The following is an 11,559-nucleotide window of genomic DNA, read 5'->3' on the forward strand; positions in this document are numbered from 1 at the left end:
ACTGCGGCCAGTGATGATGTATTTTTTATAAACTGGGATTTCTGTTAATTAAGTTCAAGATTCTGTATGGGGTGCTCTTTTCTTTGTCTGCTGCATCTTGTCTTCCTCTATTTATTCTAAATAGCTATGACTTGAAAATGTCCCCAGCATAAGACTTCACCAGATGCCAAAACACATCACCTAGAGGCGTTTATAGGTTGAATGTTAAGTAAAATGAATTTGCAGCAAGAGATCAATACGTTTTCTTTTTTTTTTTTTTTTAGAAAAAACATAGTCTTACTTTTAGTAATTGATTCTTGGATTTTACTGTTTCTAGCACTAGACGAAAAACAGAATGAGAGAAGTCATGTAGTGTAAAAACTGCTAGAAAAAATAAGAGCATGTTGCAAACTGAGATATAAATGTCATGCAGAATGCATAATGAGAAAAATGAAATATGTAACAAAGATGGATTGAAAGAGGGGGAAAGTCCTATTCACATGGGACAAATTTTACTGGGGCGTATCAAGATTTATAGTAATCGTTGTGCTCGATGGTAGTTTTAATCCATAGGGAATCTGTCATGTCTACTGTTTCAATCTTCCCCATGCCATAAAGCGAGTGCTGGAATCAATGGAGGAAGGCATTTTTGCTTTGCTGAATCAAGTTGTGATAAACAGTAAAATCTCGAAAAGCTGTAGAAAGTATTACAGTTACGCTATAATTTTTATATTTAACGTGAAATTAAATTACTCAATTTAATGTGAAAGGGTTGCAATTGTTGCATATTCTATTGACAGACAAAAACTCTGTCAATGTAGCTCTTTGCTTTTTCAGCCACTTTCACCTCACAGTTTTCGTTTGTGGGTTCATAATGTTGAATCACTCCACCTGTCACCGTCCCCTACATATTTAACTGTGGGCAACCGCTCCGAGATCTCATGCACACTCACAACTGATTGTCGGCTTCCTGCCCAGCTTTAAATGGTGGAGAGCCAAAGTACCCGAGTGGCTGGTGAACACAGCCACATCCAGGAAGCCAGAGAGAGCCAGATGTTTTTCTCAGGAGTTGGCGGACTAAACCGGGGGGGAAAGCGCCAGTGAATATTGGACTTCATTCAACAGGTGATGAGAAAGAGAACTCCAAGTGAATGCTCATGCTTCGCTGTTTCTTCTGTGTGTAAGTAATGTTTGGCAATTGTTTGCTAACACATTAGCCCTGTGATAAATAATTGATAGTTTATTAAGACTTGTTGCTGTGAGATTTTTTTGGTGTCTACTGTCTACCCACTAGTGATTAAAAAATGTTTTTTACAGATTTAATTGCATTATCCCATGCAAAGATTTTCAAGAAAATGCAGAGATTAGGATGCAATTCTTTAGATAATGAAGTTCCTACTAATAGTCACTGAGATTCTTCCTCATTTTGCATGTTTCTACAATAGAACTACAATACCAGGAAAATCTAACTTTTGTCCAAGCCTTTGCCGTTGATGTCCACAATGCTGCCTTGGGCTATATGCACGACTGTGCCCATGCACTTTAATGCCATACAGCACTGAGAGGAAGCACTGGGGTGTGACAGAATTGCCTGACGTCTGGCGATGCACTAGCAGGCCATATCAATGGAAGTGTCTTCCTTGCTTCCCCTAAATGCGCTCAGACAGAGACAAAGACGGAGGCTGCCGACTGAATCCCTGAAATGGACAGCACTGGGACGCTGAGTGAAAGTCAAACAGTTTAGTGCAAAGTAGTTAGGGGCTGGAGCTCTGTCTGCCTGGTCTATTAACGGAGAGTCAAGCAGGTGAGTGCTGCAGTGGTGCAGAGGCTGGCATATGCCAAGCTGGAGGAGTGAGACTGGCACGGCAGACCCCCTGCCTTCAGTGTCATCTGTCACGATAGGAAAGTATTTGCTTGCTAGTGTTTGTGTGTGTGTGTGTGTGTGTGTGTGTGTGTGTGTGTGTGTGTGTATAGGTGATCGGCAGGGTATAAGGAGGGCAAAGAGGATGAGGAAGAAAGAAGAAGGCAGATTAGAGGCAGGAAACTGTCAGGGACTGACCAGGGAGACACAGAGCTGTAATGGCTTACAGCTTTCAGGAAGGTAGACGTAACTGATAAACTGGAGCTTCCAAACAGGTGAGTGTAATAGAGAAGGTGAAATAAAAATAAATAATGTGAAATCTGCGTATGGATGAGACTTTTATAGGAGTAACTAGATGAGGTTTTGTTTTTTAGCTGTAAATGAGTATTCAAGTATTTAATCATTTCTGAAACAATGTCCCACAGCAAAAAAAATAGTCCTGTTTGAAATTTCTACTTTGCTGCCCACTGTGACACAGTGACATCCCTCTGGCATGGATATCAATTTGATATGGATATATATACCTTCTCCACCCCAACCCTACCTTCTTCACTCTCTTCAGTAGCATTTCGCAAAATTCGTAGTAATTACTGAGACAGGCTGAACATAAAATCTAATTACTTGAACAGCAGCTATGATCGATATTTTTATGTATGAGTAGGTGTAATGTGACCCAACATGAAAGGGGTTGTCTGTAGTGACAAACTCACAGAGAATTATCACCCAACACTACAGTTCCCCTCAGCTGGACGGAGCTTTATAGCATCTCTCAGCTTGTTGTTTTGGTTGGTTGTGGTTGTTTTAGCCAAAAACTCTCAGTGCATCATTTTTAGTGCAGCAGGCAGCTGTTATCAGAAAAAAAGCTTGAAGAACCCACTTTACACTACCTGACCATCACCAAGTTTCAGACAACATTACTGACCCACTGATGAACATAGCAGAGCATTTCGCAGGAAAAGAGTCAGATATTTTCAGTAGGAGTTGGTGGAGACTGCGCAGAGCTAATAGTGTATATTGGACTTACGAAATAAATGCTAATGTTGCTTCATGTCCACTTGATGTGTAAATAGTTCATTGTATCAACTTCAAATGTGATAATGTGATATATCGCCGTTGTGTGTTGTATGTACAACTTGTTTCTACTGCACCTAAATCAGTTCAAGAGAGAGATCAATTTGATATAAATAATATTTATTTATAAAGATTTCTGGCAATTACACTCAATTGATGTGATAGTATCTTCATATTGATAAGCCCATATAAAGATAGGAGATAGGACAGGATCCCTCTGGAATCTAGATGCTGGTGGACGAGTCTCCATCCCTGGATATCAAGGAGGTCATGGTGGTGATGGGGAGGAGGTGGGTTACACAAAAGCAGGTTTTAAAAACAGAACGGCAGAATTGCAGCAATATGTAGGACTGATTGGCTCCAGGAACATGGGCAGAAAGATCATTGTTCAGGTATGGTGATGTCAGAATTGTGAATGAAGGGATTTTGACAGTGTGGGAAAGCAGAAGAGACACAGAAAAAAAAAACTGAAGGAAATAACAGACATTTACCTACAGAGGAACATGTGGGAAGAAATTTTCCTTTTTGAACTTGGTCAGGTTACAGCTTTGGTTATAGGTTTCAGCAGTTTGTATAGGGAAGTAAGACTGTATAACACCTATCTATCTTAGAATATGTATTTGAATATCAACATTTACATTTGGATCAAAAATGTTCGACATTATCTGCCAGAGGTCTTTGAAAAAATTGGTGCATTAAACTTTTGGAGTTTGCATTAATAAAACTATGTAAATCTTGCAAACGTCATCAGGGTCTCGAAGCAATCTCAGGAGCACATCATTTGGCAGTGTACAGCTGTTCAGTAGGTTACAAGTCTTACAGTACAAAAGTCATTGGGCCTCATGCATGAATGTGTTCTTATTTTTCTCCTTTATTTGTTCTTGCACAAAGCAATAAGAAAATAAGAAAATTTCCTATGTGGGATTCAACAAACTCCCTTAACTGCCTGAGCTTGTTGTAAATTGCTCGTTTCAGCCTGATGAATGTCATCTGTTCATGAGGAGGTAAGCATTTGTGAGATGTGATCATTAGCGTAACTCACGGCCCTAAAATTGTAATGAATGGCTTCATGTTCCACTTGGTTTTTGGGCGAGTTTCATTCACAAAAAGTTCCCAAAGAGTAAAAACACTGCACAACTTCAAGTCCTGCTTTCAGAAATCAGAAGACAAATGATGATGATGATAATACTTTATTGTCATATCAAGTCTGAAAATTTTCTTGCAGCACAGCAGCTCTATTTGAAACATCACAGAAAAGACAAAAATTAAGACAAGAAACAAAGATTTATAGATTTAACATAACATTACAATCACAAAAGCCTATTCAAGTCCATTCAATGTACATTTGCTCTGAGATTAAGCTCATTATTAATTTTAGCATTGACTGGTGTACAAAAGAGTGCTTCAGTCTAAACTTATTAAATCATGGAACCCTGTATCCCCGGTTTGATGGTAAAAATTTGTATTCACTGTACGACATGGTTGGGGTCAGAGACAATGTTGTTGGCCAGCCTTAATATGTTATTATGATAGGCTGATTCATAGAATTTCTACAATCTTTAAGCAGATTTTCATTTGGTGGAGCAGTTTTTACTTTAAAGTATTGGACAAACATTTGTACCATGTAGTATTACAACACTGTAGAACACTCATAATCCAAGATATGAAAAAACAAAAGAAGAATTTGTCTACTCGCCCCAAAAGAGGCAGCAGAGAAAATAAATTCTTTGTTTTGTCTTTTTGCAGACAAATACAATGTGGTCTTTCCAGGATAACAGATGGTCTATCATTACACCCAAGAATTTGTATGAAAATACCTGCTTGATTATTTAATTATGGATAACAATAGGAACTTTATGAGAGTCAGATGGTGAACCAAATACAATTTCTTCTGTTTTCTTTGTGTTAATCTCAAGAGCATTATTATCACTCCACTCGACCACTTTGTTCACACCATGTTGGTGCAGCCAAGGGCTGCTTGAGTTACTTAACAGAGATATTAGAACTGTATCAAAAGAATACTTTAGAAAATATTGATTTAGTGTATCTGTACGGCAATCACTGGTATAGAAAGTGACAAGCATGACTGAACTCATGCAGCCCTGGGGGGCCCCAACATTGGTTGTGATGGTAGATAAAAGGGTTTTGTTCACCTTTACAATCTGGACTCTGTTAGTAAGAAAAGAGGCACACCAATGATTCAAATAGGGATTCAGTTCCCGCTGGACCATTTTTGACACCAAAATGTCTGCTTGTATTGTGTTGAAAGCATAGATGTTGGGTTTTTCTAAATATTTAGAGATGACATGAACCAGAGTGGCAACAGCCTCTTCTGTACCACAATCCTGCTTATAAGCAAACTGATATGGATCAAGTTTGTTTTTTGTTGTACTGACGAGATATTGGAGCAGTATTTATAGATTTTCATAATCACTGAGGCAAAGGCTATTGGTCTAATTCCTCATGTTCTTGTGGACATGGAATTTTAGATAATGGTTTTACAGTATGTGCAGTAAGTTAAGTAAGTTTTCCATGACAGAGAGGCAGTGTGTGTGTCTATAGAAGCCTGAAAAATTGGTTGCCACACCGGAGCCAGCTCAGTTGCAGAAAGAAAAGCACTGCACTCACCTTGCCCTGCAGCTTTCTCGCCATTTGCACACTGAAATGTTTTCCTGACATCTTCGAAAGTGATGACAATTCTGTCTGAAGTTAGAGGAATAGTTTTAAGTGTTTTGGTGCACTTCACAGAATTATCTAGTGATTCAAATATGGCAAAGAAAGTCTTTAGGTCATTGGCAAAACAAAATTCATAGTCCGTCACAATAGATTTAGTTGGAGATGACATTCCTGTCATAGTTTTCATGGTATCCCATACCTTTTTGGGGTTATTGGCTTTAAAGGCATCTGTCTGTGTGGCAATTTTGCTTTCCTCAATCTGATTTTCAGCTCTATTTCTGTCTGTTTGAATGCTCCAGAATCTTTGTTTTGGAAAGCAACTTTCCTTGTATTTATAACTTTCTTTGTCCCTTGTCACATATGATTAATTGTTTGGATAGATTCATATCTCCTTTGTGGGGACAACCAGCTGTACACAAAAATTAATGATCATTTGTAACTGTGGTCATTTCATCCAGTGGATCCTCCTGAAAGATTTCCTAATTTGTCCAATCAAAACAGGCTTGTAATGCTTTACTGCTGGGATACACCAAACAGCAGAATACACCAAAATTCTCCAGGAAAATGAAAAGGTCTTATCGTCATGCTGAGAATTTCTACACTGGATCACAGATCTACAATACCGTGTGTATGTCCACATCCACTTTGTTGCTCAATGAGGGCAGGTTTTTAAGAACGTAGATGGAAGGAGTCGCCGACCAAATCTCCTCCTGTTGGCAGTTTCGAATGCCCACTCTCCTTCCTTATCTCTTTCTCCTTCCTCATTGCTTTGTCCCGTTAGTTTTGAACAGCAGGGGAGCAGTGCACCGGAAGAAACCCTTAACAAATTTAGGAGTGACAGTAGGAGACCCAATACAATCAGAAAATATGAATCCAGCTAACATGTCATCATAACAGCTCTGGACTGTGACAGAAATAAAAGGGAATGTTGTGACATTAAGTTAGATGTGTCTTTCTAAAGCAAAGTGCTCCTTGATGGGAGGCAGTCAAGGGATGAGACAGTTGCTGAGATATTAGAGGAGAATATTGTATTCTACAGGTGATCTTACATTGTGAGCTGCAACACAAGATAATACTGGACAGAGACCTGCAGAGACACAGAGGAAGCTGTCGGAGTGAGAAGTTTCCTAGCAACTACTGAAATGTAGAAGTTGCTGCACCAAAATATGTCCATAAAAATTATAAAATCTAAAAAACCTTTTTTAAAAAAAAATGGCAGCCATGATGATGAAAATATGATAAACAGAATATAAATTTTGCATTAAGTTTGTTTTACTTATATATACATTTTTTTTACTCAAAATTATTTCAGATTAGGGCATTATGACTGTAAGTCAAGCAAGTGTTTCTCCTTAGTGCAGAAAGGCAGAAATGATCTATTCATGACACGTACGACAGGTCTGGACCACTCGTAAATTTTGTTCATACTTAAGAGAAAACTCTGAATAGGCTTATGAGAAAATTGATGAATGCCACAAATGTTCTTAAATCACTCGTACATGTACTTTAAGAACAAAATCTGTCCGTACGAGTGCTTCTTGCATGAGGCCCATTGTCACTAAATCTGCATCATTCTGTCATCAGCAAAACCTTCCCTTTCAAGAGGTGAAAAAAAGCTAGCTGATAAAAAGAAAAAGTGCATTCAGCAGAGCAGAACATCAAGAAATCACACGCACTCGAGCACAGAGGTACTAGGCTTTATCATTCAAGTAATGCAAGCAATTTCCCGTTTTATTTGTCCTTCCTTTTTTTTTTTTGCCTTTTTGATGACAAGCTGCAAAGCCGGGCACTTACATGACACATATTCTGTTTCAGCATGTAACACCTTATAACCCCCTCTTGAGCACCAATTTATTATCCACAGGCAGAATGAATAGTAGCTGAGGGACTCACAACCTACCATGCTACCTTTCTTCCTTTTGTAATCACAGTGAAGAGGACGAGGCTCGGCAATAAGGTACTAAAACCAATCCCAGCTCAGTGTGAGTCCAGCATACATAGATACATTAATTCATTTATTGTGCCATCTGAACTATGTATTTTATAGGTGAATTTGGATATCAAGTTCCCATAATAACACAAATTATAACTTGATTAATCAACTTAATTTTCAAGATAATGCACATGCATCAAAACAAAAAGTGATACAAAGCTGTGTGTTTTAAAATGAGTTCAATCCGATGAGTCACTTCTTAACCACAGTATGTAAGTGTTGGGGAGTTTAGGCTATAAAAGATGCTGCTTAATCTGTCTCCCTCTCAGTTCTATTCACCTCCATCACTGCGCTCTGAGACATTTTGTTCCGACTACAGAGGCCTCTGCCACTCATGTTTGTCTGCCTATTTTTCTTTTTTCATTTAACTTCTTTTCTTCTCTTTTGCCGCAGGCCACAATATGTCATCACGCAGAGCAGGTATTGCTGACAGGGTGTGACGTTTAGGTGAGAATGCACAATGGCCTCGCGGGTCACTTTTATTCATTATCAAGCCGAGATCACGGTGAAATACTCTCGCACAGGTGTTAATATGTGTCACCTGTGTTGTCACTGTTGAGCTTTAGTCAAACCTATTGAGCTTAAGATAAATCAGTCTGCCAATAGCCTGATGAGCTGATCACTTATTCCAAAATGACTTGCTCTGCTTTCCACCTTCCCTAGAGCTCTCCTGTTGTGCTTTTAAATGATCTCACCGGATTTTGATTTGCTGCTTTCAGAGATAATCTGACAATAAAGCAATATTAAATTGCTTTTGCATGAGACTTGTGGCGCTGATTACTAATAATAAATCCACTTTCTTGGTGCCTTAAAGTTGAGCTAATATTATATTGCTTTTAATAAATTGCTAAGATATCAGTATATACAGTATATTGTTGGTGTTTGTTTTGGTTTATATACTTTTTAGTCAAAATTAAAATGATTAAAAAGAAAAGTTTGTTTTTCTGCTGTGGTTAGCACCCCATATATTACTGTTTTTCAGGGCCATGAATTTAGGTTCCTTCCATTGCACAAAAGCGAGGAGAATTCAAATTTAGGTTTTGCTGAAATATTTATAAATGTTTAAAAGTTGAATTTTATGGAAGATCCTTTGAATACGCCGTCCACTTGGTCTTTATTTATTTTTCAGTTCTCAGTAATAACCCACCATAGATGCTAAAATGGGTTTAACATATAATTTGCTACCGAATAAATTCAAAAACTTGAACACCGCATGACTCACCAGCCATCTCTGAGCACACACGCTCTCCATGAAAAGAAGACAGAATTACCAGGGAACTAGGCCTAGCAAAGAAATGCATCCCACTTGGATGGAAGACCAGCAGTGCATCTTGAAGCTAAGCTTTTGGAAGCAGCCACCCAGAAGTGGTGCCCGAAGCTAGAATTATAGTACTCCACTCTCAGAGTCAATCTTAACTGCGGGGAAATGGGCACTTTTGGCCTCCTTAAGCAGGCTCAGCATCCGACACCTGCTGCAGTCTTGGGTTACAGGTGCATGTTGTTCCTTCAGGGCATTAGTTAGCAGCTCAAACCATCTTCCAGAAGTAAAGCCTAAGAGAGACAGGAATGAAGAAAATGGATGTCAGGAGTTATCTGATGGACTCTGGGTAATGGCGGATACATGTCATGAGATTAATGGTTGTTAGGAATTGCATTAGACAGACGATAAACGATAAGTTCTTGGGACTGAGAAATACAAGATATTTTAAAAGATATTTCTCAGTCGTGTTTATTGAGAAATCAAGACTAAAATAGAAAAAAACAATGTTTTTTCAACAGCACTGTAAATGCAATACACCTCTGTTTAGGCTTGATGAGCAATTTGCATCATTATATCCTGGAAGTTAAGCATTTCAGTCTTGAGATTTCTGTCACAATGCAATCAGCAGACTACTGTGATAAACTCAATACATTCAAAAGAACATATCTAACAGCAGAGTCTTAAGAGAAAAAAAATTTCAAGGCAGCTTATTCATTGCCTGCATTCACCGTGAGGGGCTTTTCACAGCGAGCGTTAAGTGCTTGGGACTGAACATGAGGGCCATCATTCACTGACGCCTTCTGCCAGAGCCACTTTTCACCAGTGGAGCTTAGCACATCCTCTTTTGGGTACAGTCAAATTCTAAGCAGCGTTTTTAGAATGTCAAGGCCCTGTGTCGTGTTGCTTCAAAGACAAAGGCCCACAGAAGTCCTGGAGAAGTCAGATTCTCCGCTATTATTCAGTCAGTTGGAAGACAGTGCTGTGGAGTGTTTCTGCTGTGGCAGGAGTTTTCTGAAAGCACTGGGGGGAAAAAAAGAGGACACAGAACAAGATCAGTGAACAGCCTCTACTTTCCCAGGGAGGAGTTTTCCAAAGGTCACAGTGCCCATTTACACACCAATTTACATTGATCAGCACTCTCACGAGTTGTTTATGCACCAGGAGTTTTGCCCAAAACCCCGCTATAAATCAACCACGGACTGAATCCAACATCAAGAAAAATCTAAAACCCCTTTTTCATCTTTGCAGTAGCAAGAATAGCTGCGGCAGAGGCTTTTTCCTGTCGTATCTCTTTGTGCTGTTAGAAACCGTTTGGTTTTCCCCTCCCCAAGTTTAGTTCGCATTTGATGTAGATCAAAGCACAGCACATTTCACAAAGAATCAGGCTGTGAATCCCAGTGGTCACTTGAAAGCACTGACAAAATAAATAAAAAAAGAGGGAAGATAAATTCTACTTGACATGTACTCAGTCAGTCTGTGTTTCGACGTTGTAGAGCTATTTGTCTAATTAATATATCAATGTTTAGTTGGGGTAAAGTGCGTAATTAGCCTACAGTAATGACTCAATCACGTTTCACCCTCTGTTTTGCTTGATGAGGCACCAATGTGTCTTATTTTTTGAGCACTCTCGATTGTTTTCCCAGGATACTGGATATTAGACTTTCATGTGCACTGCAGTCAGCTGAATATATACATAACACAAACATAACCTCATGAATATGAAGATTGTGCACATCAGGGGGTGAGTAACTAACAACAAAGTTGGATTTGTCCTGGTAAACCTGTCATGGGAAACCCAGTGCCAGAGATTAAAAGTAGAGTGTGGTAATATTCTATATTTTTCTTTTTGTCAAAAAAATCTAATGAAATGAGAGAATTAATCTTACTAGTAAGTATAGCTTGTGTAGATAAAGCCTGCTGAATCTCATTCCACTATACCATAGATATGTTGGCCAAAAACTAGTAAAAATGTGACTAAAATTGAGATTAAATCAATCCTACTGCTGTAAATATTCACTTGCACACCAGATTTGTATTAATCCACAGTTGAGAACAGTCACTAACAAATGCACTGCTTACTCTTTTAGTAACATTTGCTAAAAACTACTGTGCCTAACTGTTTTCAGATATTACTTTGCCTTTTCTAAAACTGCAAACATATATTATTATCTGTTTTTAAAGATTTACATATACAGTATGAATGAATGGGATTGGGGTTGAGTGCCACAGACAGGTAATATAAGTCAAATACTATTGAGACAGACCAATTCATTGTTGATTCAGGTTTTTTCATGAGATTTCTTAAACATATGAAAATAAATGCCAGCTTTACCCTTTAAAGCCACAGTTTCCAGACACGGTGGCCTCTTCCTCCAAACAGGTGGCACACTGCCATGGTCATGATGCCATAATAGATTATCCTAAAGGTGATGCAAGTTTGCAAATGCATGATAATGAGATTCACGCTGAGTTGCAAATCTGTTTTCTTCAGAATTGTCAGTGAACTATGTAACAACAGCTGCTGACTTGTCATGACAACTCTATCAAACAAGACAAAGCATCCAGTCTGGGGATCCATTTTCCAACTGTTTTGTATCATTTGAGTGATGATATAACAGTTTTAAGAGTACAACCTAAAACTTGGGACACAGCATCTGATTACACATGATCAATGCATATTTCGAGCAGAGAGATATTGAGGGACATCAAAAGAGATGG

At 38.6% G+C, this 11,559-nt stretch overlaps 1 long non-coding RNA gene across 1 annotated transcript; it reads right to left on the bottom strand.

The window, feature by feature from the left end:
* Positions 1-7,285: 7,285 nt before the first annotated feature.
* On the bottom strand, positions 7,286-11,262 carry LOC137190574 (uncharacterized). Its single transcript, XR_010930239.1, has 3 exons — positions 11,174-11,262; positions 9,570-9,861; positions 7,286-9,131 (listed from the first exon to the last, which is right to left on the bottom strand). It is a non-coding gene; the product is annotated as an uncharacterized lncRNA (long non-coding RNA).
* Between the last annotated feature and the right edge of the window lie 297 nt (positions 11,263-11,559).

The sequence above is a fragment of the Thunnus thynnus genome, chromosome 10, assembly GCF_963924715.1.
Source record: "Thunnus thynnus chromosome 10, fThuThy2.1, whole genome shotgun sequence".
Lineage (NCBI taxonomy): Eukaryota > Metazoa > Chordata > Actinopteri > Scombriformes > Scombridae > Thunnus > Thunnus thynnus.